We start from the raw sequence: 11,846 nt of genomic DNA on the forward strand, positions 1-11,846 counted from the left end.
AGCCTTTATTTTGTGTTAGTTTTTACCAAGTAATTAACACAATAACCAGGTTGCATGACTGCACTTTATTTTACCCAATTTTAATCTCTGTGATTGAATAGACAGAAAATAAATTTCCTAGGGAAACCAGCAATTTTCCATAACATACAGAGAAAAGTGTCTTGTCTTCATATCTCTAAGCACAGTTAGCAATTTTTTGACCTTCTCTGACTTTTATTTGTTATAAGAATGAATTATTTTAATTAATATCCTCAAAGCAGGGGAATTAGAAGTGTGAAATTAACAATAGCAAAGTAACCAAAGTATATATTTTTTTTAAAAAAAAAAACTTTCTTTTAACACATTAAAAATTAAATTAGTACTGAATTCTGAAGTTTGGCATGGAAGATTTTTATGTAGTCTTATTAAAACCAGCTGAGCAGTATGTCATTACTATTCAATACCTTGAGCAAGCAATGAGGAAGGGAAAAATCTATGGTTGTCTCCACTCCCCCTCAGTTACTTTTGTGGAATAAATGTGACTCCCAGGCCACGTGACAAAACTCCCTAGACAGAAAATGGTGTTGATGAGAAATGTTCCTTAAATCATGTATGGAGTTCAAATATACTACAGGCAGGTAATGCGAGGGGAGGCAGAAGCTAAAGCGAGGGATTTTTTATAGGCACTGCGATGTACAACATTAGAAATATGGAGAGCAAGTCCATTTAAAAGTTGGAAATGCATTAACTCTCAAGCCTAGAAAGTCACAGGAACCTAAGTGTTTACCCAGCATCCCTCATTTCCTCTTTGTACCAAGCTCTAAGGAAGGGGGAAGAGACTGACTGTCAACAAAGCCATCCTTTCATTTCTCCAGTCCTCCACAAGGAGAGAGTGGGGATTCTGGGTGGGATTTGAACCTGTCAGTCCCACTGCACCTACCTAAAACAGAATAAAAATAGCCCCTTTGTTTGTATTTCATTAGCAGTCTGACGCCCATTTACTAACACTTAATCAAGGTCTTTTACAGATCCAGAGATGGTGGAGGGCTTAAAATTGACTTTCCCTTCTGCCATAGGCTCTGAGTCCTCAGTTAACATAGACTGTTGATTTATGTGAATTATTTTAAGTCAACACTGGGTTCCCAGCTCTCCTCTTGTCCAACTCTCTGATTTGTAGATTTACTGCCATTTCTGTACATCAGGATCATTGAGTTTTTACAAGTACTTTCTTTTTAAAAAAGGCATTTTTAAAATCCATATTTCTTTAAGAATGCAATTTAAATCATTTTTCTGTTGAATTCTTCTGTTAAAAGTGTGTTTTTGTTATTTTTTACAAGTGTGGTTCTAGAAAAAGAAAAAAATAGTATTCCTTTTCTTAGGAGAGCTGTTTTAGGCAGTGTGGGTGGCTGTAACAGAATGCCATTCTCTCTCTCTCTCTCTCTCTCTCTCTCTCTCTCTCTCTCTCTCTCTCTCTCCCTCCCTCCCTCCCTCCCTCTCTTTTCTCTCTCCACACTAACCTTTTGTTTTTCTTACAGTTCTAGAGACTTAGAAAACTAGGACCAAGACACCAGTTTGTTACCTGCTAAATGCATTCTTCCTTACTTCTTGTCTTCCTGTGTCTTCGTTTGATCTACAGAAATATCCTTCCCTGGTCTTTCTCACAGAGGCACTCAAATCATCCTCAAGATCAGATCACCTTCCAAGGTCTCACTGCCAACACCATCACCACAGACCATGAGCTTCACCATCCACCCTTTGAAGTATTATATACATTCAAGGTATCACATCTCCTCTCTCACCTATTATCTATATGGCACTTTGTGATGTTTAAACTGAAATTGCTTCATTTTCGCTTATACTGGGCATGTGACCATGAACTAGGGCTCAGATCTCACCCTCCAAACAACTTCACTCAGCCTGTATTCCATGTCTTGAGGATTCCATCCCTTCATTATAAAAGCGGGATAAGAAGTTAGTATCTTGGTAAGGGTGGAAGTGATGACCCACAGTGAGTAAGTACTATTGTTGTCCCACAATAGGTATCAGGATCTGCTAATAATGCCTCAGTTGCTGTGATAAAATATACTGACAAGCATACTTGAAGGAGGGGAGAGTTTCTTTTGAGGCACAGTTTCAAGATGCAGACTATTTTGGTAGGGACGTTATAGTAGCAGGAACTGGAGGAAACCAGTTCTATTGCGTCTACAGTTAGGAAGTAGAGAATGATGACCATTAGTGTTCTGCTTACTTACTCTCTCTCACCTAGTCATGGAGCCTAGACTAGAGAATGGTACTAACTACAATGGACAGTTTTTCCCATCTTAGGTAATTTAGTCAAGATGATCAACAGCAGACCTGTCCAGAGAGCTAGCTATCTCCCTGGTTATTCTCTACCTATCAAGGTTACAATTGAATGTAACCATCACAGCTAGTTATCACCTTTCTTGAGTAGTTTGAGATATTTCAACATTAATCATGACATATATAAATTGTTAATATAGACTAGCTTTGTAGCTAAATTGATTTGCTAATGATTATACTGACCCATATAGGTAAGTAGATAGATAGATAGATAGATAGATAGATAGATAGATAGATAGATGATAGATAGATAGATAGATAGATAGATATGTATGTAAAATATGTTATCATTTATACGCAAATATGTGGTATCTATCATTTATTGATTTCCACAAAAGAGATAATCAGCTTGCTTTCAAAATGTGAAACTAAGACCAAATGTATTTAAATAACATTTCATCCTTTTTATTAATCATTCCATTCATTTACATCTCAAATGATCTCCCCCTTCCTGGTTACCCCTCCACAATTCCCACATCCCACATCCCACATCCCACATCCAACCTCTCCCTCCTCCCCTTTGCCTCTATGAGGGTGTGCCTCCAATCCTCTCCTGCCCCATCACTCCAGCATTCCCCTACACAGGGGCATCAAACCTCCTCAGGAACAAGGGCCTCCTTCCCATTGATGTCAGACAAGATTTCAAATTTTTAATGCCCATCTTGCGTATGCCTTTAAAAGACTGATAATAGAATGCACATTAACTGTACAGATTTATCCACATGAAGTAATGTCCAAGTACCCTGAAAGTCATATATTTGGCAACTGTGTATATTTATTCTCATTGTCCTCATTTCAACCTCTTTGTATGTGCGTGTGAACATATGTGTGCATGTGTGTGTGTAAACATTATTTATAGGTATTTAGTTAAAATTTTTGAAAATTGAGAGATTTCATTAGTCTCTAGTCCACTTTCAAGATATACTTGTGTTATGATAAAATGTGAAGGATAAATAAATGAACTGATGCTAATATTATTATTATTATTATTACTATTATTAACATTCTAGTACTTTATACCCATTCCCCCAAAGCAATGTTACATATTTTAAGAGCATTTCACTCACTGTTATTTTTATAGGGCTTGTTCGGTGGCTGGGAAGAGTCTATGTATGTTGAGGATCACGACAAGAATGAGGTCAATGAGAGAGCCCAAAAGTCCTCATCTGGTTATGAGAAAAAAATGTAGTTTATAAACTTCTCTTCTCTGATAGAAACATGAGTTTTCTTTGTTTATTTATTGGTAACCCTGCTTATATTTAGGAAAGATGTATAAAATATAGTTAAAAACAGATTGAGGTAAAATTCCTTCTCAATTTTTCTATTAATTTCATAACTTCCCTGTGTCATGGATACCCAAAAAGTAAAGCTAATACTATTTCTGAATGTATATATGTGAGTTTTTAAAAGAGATTAGCATTTGAATGCTAGGGCTCATTAAGAAAATTATCCTTTCCCAGTGCCTCTAAGTTCCATCCAATCCACTGAGAAACTATGACCTGGATGAAACAGAAAGGCAGAGAAATGTTGAGTGTTTTCTCCTGAGCCTAATCATCAGTCTCCCCTGCTTAGGCTGAAGCTCTGACCACAGACACTTCAGACACTTCGGGTATGTAACCCCTATAGCTCAGTTTAGACTTAGAATATGACTTTTATGGGTCTCCAGCTTGCAGATAGCAGACCTTATAACTTCCTTTCCTCCAAAGTCCTATAATCATGAGGCCTATTATTAATAATCCATCCATATTTATAAATGCATGTATATATGTACATAAGACTCTGTCCATCTGAAGATCTCTGACTTATAAATCCTTGATATGTTATAATAAAAAACACTGAAAGTACTAACAGACTCTACTCCTTTCTATTGAATATTTAATGACTATTACTATAAATACTCTTGGTTTTGTTAAAAGAATAAGTGATATATCTTCCTAGTGATAACCAGCTTGAATGAAGTTTGGAATTACCAATGATGAATTTCTGTAAAAACCTTCAAGAGACATACAATATACCCCAAGTGAATGGCTTTTCTTTTACACAGCATGGACTATCTCATCCCTTCCCAGTGCTTTGAGTGATGACTGGAGGTGATTCAACACAGCATGATAGACAGGCTTGGGGTGGACACCTTTACATTTGGTTGGCCTTATACGGTTTGTTTTTTAAAATCTTCATCCACCTCATTTCCAGGGAGAACATTTTAAAGATGTTAGCTTGATAGCAGCAAACATATCTCAATACATTTAAAATTAGAGCAAGGTTAAATTTGCAAGTCACCAAATGCATACAATTACAATTTACAATTTATTAAAAAAAATAGCTTCCATTTCCAAATATCTTACTCAATGGAGGTCAAATGACCAAAATTTAGAATCTCAGAGGAAAGCAAATTTATAAGCACAGTGATGATTTTAATGAGGGAAATTATCAGCTAGAGAATGACACAAGGGACCTTAACGAGACCAGAATTGCCTTGAAATTTTACAACCTTTGCTAAATAAAAGTATCATGCCACGTCCAATTCATCCCCTGGCCCTCAGAGTTTTAAATATTTGAGACAAGCGCATGCTATTTTTTTTCCTGACCAATCAACTTTTGGGATGACTGTTCTGATTTGCATTCTGGAGCCACCATCTCGTTTTAGATGAAGCAGTAACTTCAGATCCTTGCCCTTATCTCAGGACTAAATTTTGTCCCAATTTGCAAATTATTCTAGATCTGCTTTTCATCGAATGTGAAAGTCCTTTCATCTTGTGATTGTCTCAGCTTATCTCAACACTATATATGAACCTTCAAGTTGCATCTCTGTGAGTACAGAAAATGATTTCCAAAGGTACAGTTGGGATCAACTCTCTTTCTGGGCATAAATTAAAAGTGAGAATTCAAAGGTAATCCTGGTGGATAGAAGGATGACTTTCAGGACCGTGGCTTCCTGAATTCTTTTTTTTTTTTTAATTATTTTATTCATTTACACTTCAAATTATATCCCCCTTCCTGGTTACACCTCCAACAACCCCCATCCCATCTCCCTTTACTCCCTCAGCATTGCCTTTATGAGGGTGTTCCTCTGCCCATTTGCCCACTCCCACCTCATCCTTCTGTCATCCCCCTACCCTGGGGCATCAAGCTTCCCTCTCCTCCTATTGATGACAGATAAGACCAGCCTCTCATGCATCTGGAGTCCTGGCTCCCTCCATGTTTACTCTTTGGTTGGTGGTTTAGTCCTTGGGAGCTCTAGTGGTCCAGTTAATTGATACTGTTCTTCTTATGGGATTGTAATCCCCATCAGCTCCTTCTGTTCTTCCCCTAACTCTGCCATTCCTGGGCTCAGTCCAAAAGTTGGCTATAAGTATCTGCATCTGTATTGGTCAGGTACTGGTAGAACCTCTCAGGGAATAGTCATATCAGGCTCCTGTCAGCAAGTGCTTCTTGGCATCAGCAATAATGCATGGGTTTGTTGTCTGCAGATAGGATAGATCCCTAGGTGAGGTGGTCTCTGGATGGCCTATGCTTTAGTCTCTGTTCCATTTTTTGTCCCTGTCTTTCCTTTGAACAGGAACATTATTGGGTCAAAATTTTTGAGATGACTGGGTGCTGTGCCTATCTACTGGAGGTGATCTCTACAGGTTGTATCTCCCCTTTGTTGGGTATTTCAGCTAAAGTTATCACCATTGACTACTGGGAGCCTCTTGCTTCCCTGGAATCTGGACTTAATGGGTGGCTTTCAGAGAGGAGCAGCACTGCTCTATACTAATGCAGGATTCAGATGTACACTGTGTAGTTTTTGAGGATGACAGGTAGTTCTTTCATACACTTAAAAATCTAAAAATATTAAATTAACTTTTAGAAGACTTAAGCATAGAACATAGTACACGTTGGAAACAACTGCAGTTTCCTTGATTACTTAGTACTTCATTAATTTCTGTCAAGAATTCTAACTCTTCTACCATAGCTATCATCCTCCACTACCTCCACATGTGTGTGTGTGTGTGTGTGTGTGTGTGTGTGTGTGTGTGTTTCTCTTATACTAATTTCCTATGAACCCTATACATTGTGTCCGTAGTATGTTTGGAGTCCTAGAAGACCATTAAAACAGTAATTATGAACAAGCATCCTGTTGTCAAAAGCAAAAGAAAAACAGACAAAAATTAAGCAAATAAAACTAGCTTAAGCAACAGATATATTTATATGAAAATACTGTCACTGGAATATTCAGGGCAAATTACCAGCCTTGCAAAGCTTTACAGTACTAGATAAATCCTATCCATTGTAATACATGAATGACTAGAAACACATTACTTTCACATATTTATATAAATATTTATATAATCATACATATATATGTATGATTTTCATCATTTTCTTAAAGCACCTAAAGCTTATACCATATATTTTAATTCTTAACTTTTGTTTTCTGAATTAAAACTCCTCTGTTTGTCTTTCTTCTCTCTCATACTCTCTCTCTCCCCCTTTCTCTTTCTCTCTTTCTATGCTTTGAAAAGACTAATGTATATTTGAATGTCAACAGTGTCATATCCTTAGTACTAAGCAAAGCTTCAGAGCTATACATTTGGTGATAATAGGAACATTTGTGATAGGGGTATATTTTAATTATTGAAAAGCCTAATTATTTTTATAACCTCTTCTTGGATTAAAATATTTAATCTGTGGCAAAAATGCATCTGTTTATTGAAAAAATAAATTGCTATTCAAGAGTTAAAACAGAAGCATATGCTTAAATTATTCATTTGTGAGCTCTTCTAATAAACAAGATATATTCTGGGCACAAGTGAATTAATCAATATTCAATAAACACAAGCAGAGAAAATCTTGCACCCAGTAGTGAAGATTATGTCAAAAATAGAACATTATACAAATGCTAGTCCACTGATCCAAGCCAATGTTGTTGCTTTTGCTATCTATCTAAACTTTCTTGTAAAGAACCATACGATTTTGCATCTCAAAACAAGAAGACAATACATAGTTAGCATGCTGTAGTCACACTCCACTGCTATCAGAGCTGTGTTCCATCTCACCACCAAAAAGTACTCGAGCTAAAATAATATATTTTCTTGCTCAGTTCTAAAGTTATCAGCCAGTTGCTATCAAATGCCTCTGTAAGAAAGAAAATGACTCTCATCTGACAGCAATGGCATCTTAACATTATTTTACATTAGATATAAGTAACGCACTGATTATTCTCCCAGAATCCTTCCTATACTTAATACATGTCAAATAAAAGACAGATACGAAAGCCTGGCCTATGTTCAGTCATGTAGTCATTAATAATTATCAGTAACTACCAGATGCATGAAGTACTTTAAAATTCTTAGAATCCAAAAATGGGGACAGCTCCACCTCTGCCTTCCAAAGGATTATGAAGTATGCAGTTAGAGGGTATATAATTTCAGGTCTGGTAGAATTCCACACATGCATAACACCTATACTACACATATAAGCAATATCAATATGAAGAACTTCATTGATATCTAATATCTAAGACACGAACTTTTACTACTTAACAACAAAGACTATTCCTTAAGGAGAAAGGCTAGGTGAATTTTTGATAATTATAATTCCCACGATCCTTAAGAAAAAATATTTTTTATTTTGCAATGAGAGTTTTTGCTATTCTTGATAGTACCCAAGGTAATATGTTTTGTATGTTTACTGTTTCTAATACAATTTTCTCCACAGAGTCCAACCAGTTATTATTACCAATAGTTGTTAATTAGTATTTATATTGTGACAGGAAGTGCTAGCTTATTATTTTGTCTCTAGTCATTTTACTTAATTCTTTAACAAACTATGAGATAATGACCATGATTCTGATTCACAAATCTATTAGTTCATTTTATCTTGCTAATAACACAATATCACAGATTGGGCAAATTACAAAAAAAAAATTATTTCATCTCACAGTTCCTTGGTGCAGGAGTTCTTGCCTACAGTATCACACAGGAGATACTATACATACACATATATACTATATACTATATGTATATACTATACATATACATATACTATACAGTATCATATAAGAGATGCTATAGGAGCACACATGTGTGAAAATATATCTATGTATTCAGATATGTTCTAGTCTCAATCCCTCTTCTTTTTTTAATGGTTAATATTCATGATTTATTGAAAATTCAAGTTATAATTTTAAGTTCATCTTGTATGATTTTTTTGATGTTTTCTTTGTTTACATTTCAAATGTTATCTCCTTTCCTGGTCTCCCTCTGAAAACCCCGTCCCCTTATCGTCTCCCCCTTCAGGCAATCAGAATGCAATTATAAGAACTGTGGCCTTATCTAATCCAGATTAGCTGCCAAATGACCTATATCTAATTGGGACAATAGAATTAAATTTCTAGCCCTTATTATCTCATAATGAGAGACAAGTTTCAAACAGGAAGACATGAGGATATACCTAAACTCTATCTAGTTACAATGGTAGCTGAGGAAGGTTGGGTTTAGAAGACTAAGTTATACTTCCAGAGTCACCAGCTAGGGATGAAGAAAACCACAATTCAAGGCCAGTCCAGTTTGACTTCAAAGAGAATATCAGGATCAAGTTTAGATAGCCTCTAAAACTACAGTTATAGATCACACACAGTTCTCACTCTGTAACTACATAAACAGCTATCTCCCATGAACTTAATTTAAGGTTCTTGATTAATCTGTAGATACTATTAATAGCATCTATTAATCTGTAGGTACTATTAAAGATGACCCAGCATTAAGAGCACTGGCTCTTTTTCTGGAATACCAGGTTTGAATTCCTAAAACCACATGGCAGTTAACAACGATCTATAGCTCTAGTTCCAGAGCATCCAACTCTCTCTTCTGTACAGACATATAGACTAATCATCCAGTGAGAGAGAGAGAGAGAGAGAGAGAGAGAGAGAGAGAGAGAGAGAGGCTATAACAATAACAGGTTCTGAGAACCTTATTAATGTCTGTACTGGTTGGTCTTAATTATCGGGCTGATTCATATTTTACATCGTCTACCTCTGTGTGTGCCTGTGATTGTGACAATCAAATGCACATGTCAAATACATGGCAATTTTGAGCAGTAAATGTGTTTCATATAGAAAGAAGTCTGAGACTTACAACAGAAGTCTCCTGTCTTGCTTGCTCTTCTTCAACAAGCATATCTATTGCAGCTACTTCCACTCTCCTCTGCTGAACTCAGACTTCACCCTTCCCACATAGGCAGATTTCCAAGCCACCCTCTTGGGAGATGACTGAGTTTCATCACTAGACAGGGCTGATGATGTATGCAGATCCATGTAGTGAGTAGCTATCACTTTCCCTGCTTCCTTAGCATGCAGATATCCATCATTGTATATTCTAGTTCTTATTATGTAAGGCAATTTAACATAGCCACTTCTATAATACACATGTAGATTCTATTGCTTCTGTAAATGTAGAGAACTCTGCCCCGATGCAAAGCTGTTCTAAAGCCTTATCTGTGTGACTTCACTCGCTGTGAGCTGGTGTTTCACCATGCTAGTAGTAAAATGTCCAACATGACACACATGGTTTCTTGTGATCAGGAAGATATTATGGTCATTGGGAGCATCTGCTGATATTTCACAAGACCTAGTTTTAGTTCCCTGCACCTATATCAGGCAGATCACACCTACCTGTAACTTTAGGAAATTCAATACCCTCTTCTGATTTCAACATTCACCTACACCCACATAGTGTGTGTGTGCATAGTATGTGGGTGTGGGTGTGTGTATGCATGTATGTGTGCTGCACATGGATACACACACAAATAAAAGTAAATTATTTTCAAATGAGTTATTCAAATTACTTCAGAGGCAGTCCTCTCTAATTTGTACTGCAATTCTGGTAGGAAAATTCACACAAATGAACTCTAATCCCTTAACTAAATGCACCCCGGGGTGTTTCAACTCAATTGTAGTATAGAAACTGTAGTACATAATAATATATTATTAAATCAATATTCTAAATTTTCTTTGCACTCAAAGGCTTAATTTTACCCATTATATTGAGACATTCGAGTATAATAGGACAAAACAAATGACCTGAACATAGGGCAAAAATATTAGAATATTTATGATATTTTCCAGTGTTTCTCTTGCTAAATTTGATAAATTCTCAAATGTAAGAAATTCTGTGTTACTCTTATACTGTGTGGAAGAAAATGCTCTAGAAAGGACTCATATATCTAAAGCATCGAGAATGGGCAGAAAACCCTTGGTAACAGAAGTACCAATACTTGCCTTTCCCAAACTGGGGATAGGACAAGCCCCCTCTCAAATATTTTCCTATACTCATGCTAACCACAGTCCCTTATTCGATGTTAGTCTCACTCAGCAGCTGTAAGTATTAAATTATATATATTTCACTGCACAATGTTTGGAAGCAATACAAAACACACAAATGCATATTTTCAGTACGTTTTCATTGTTTCACTAACTCCATGGTTACTCTTTAAAAAAACAAAACAAAACAAAAAACCCAAAAAGCAAAAACAAAGAAACAACAACAACAAAAAACCCACATTGTAAATGCAAATCTTTCTTGAAATCACATAAATAAGAAATCCTGTAGCAAGGGTAGGCTTGAGGCTGCCACCACATCAAACAATCTCTTCTTCTATCCCAAGTCTCCACAGCACTCCAGAGAAGTCTCTTACACTCATACTCCCCAGCATTTCTGTTAGAAGTCCAAGTCTTGTACATTAGTTTATATTATTATAGAATTTTATTATATTGTTGATTTTGTATGCACCTACACAAGGGATAAGAGATGGGGGCAGCTGTCAGTGCTGTCTCTTTCCTCCTACAATTAAGAGGCAGTAAGTTGGTGAGTGCAGTAGTGCCAAGTGCAGACCTGTGCCAAGTCTGTCAGCCTAGCTCTATCCCTGGATTCCACATGATGGAAGAACACTGATTGTTAGCTTGGTCTTTAACAGCTGTCATCCCACCAGCCCTCTCCTGGTATTATCTTAGGACACACATGCACACAAACATGCACATGCACGCACACACACATACAACATACAGGTACAAACAGCACACACACACACAAACACACAAACATTGAAATAATAAAGATAAAACACTAACATTAAATTTGTATACTTTCACAAACTTTATTTTTAAGTTAATGTGAACAAAAGCTATCATTTCAAATTTTATATCAGCAAACCAGTTTTCTTTTGGGTATATTTTTTTTCCTTTTCCTTTTATTAAATTATTTTATGTATTTACATTACAAACATTGCCCCCTTCCCAGTCCCCCCTCCCAGAGTTCTTCACCCCATCTTCCCTTCCCTTTGCCTCTGAGAAGATGCTCTCATCCCCACATCACCTCCCCCAGCATCTCCCTTTTGTGGGGCTTCAAGTCTCTGCATGATTACTCATTCTCTCCCACTGAGGCCAGACAAGGCATTCATCTGCTACATATGTGCCATGGGCCATAGGACAGCCCAGGTACACTCTTTGGCTGGTGGCTCAGTCTCTC

Source organism: Mus caroli, chromosome 12 (assembly GCF_900094665.2).
Source record: "Mus caroli chromosome 12, CAROLI_EIJ_v1.1, whole genome shotgun sequence".
Taxonomy (NCBI): Eukaryota; Metazoa; Chordata; class Mammalia; order Rodentia; family Muridae; genus Mus; species Mus caroli.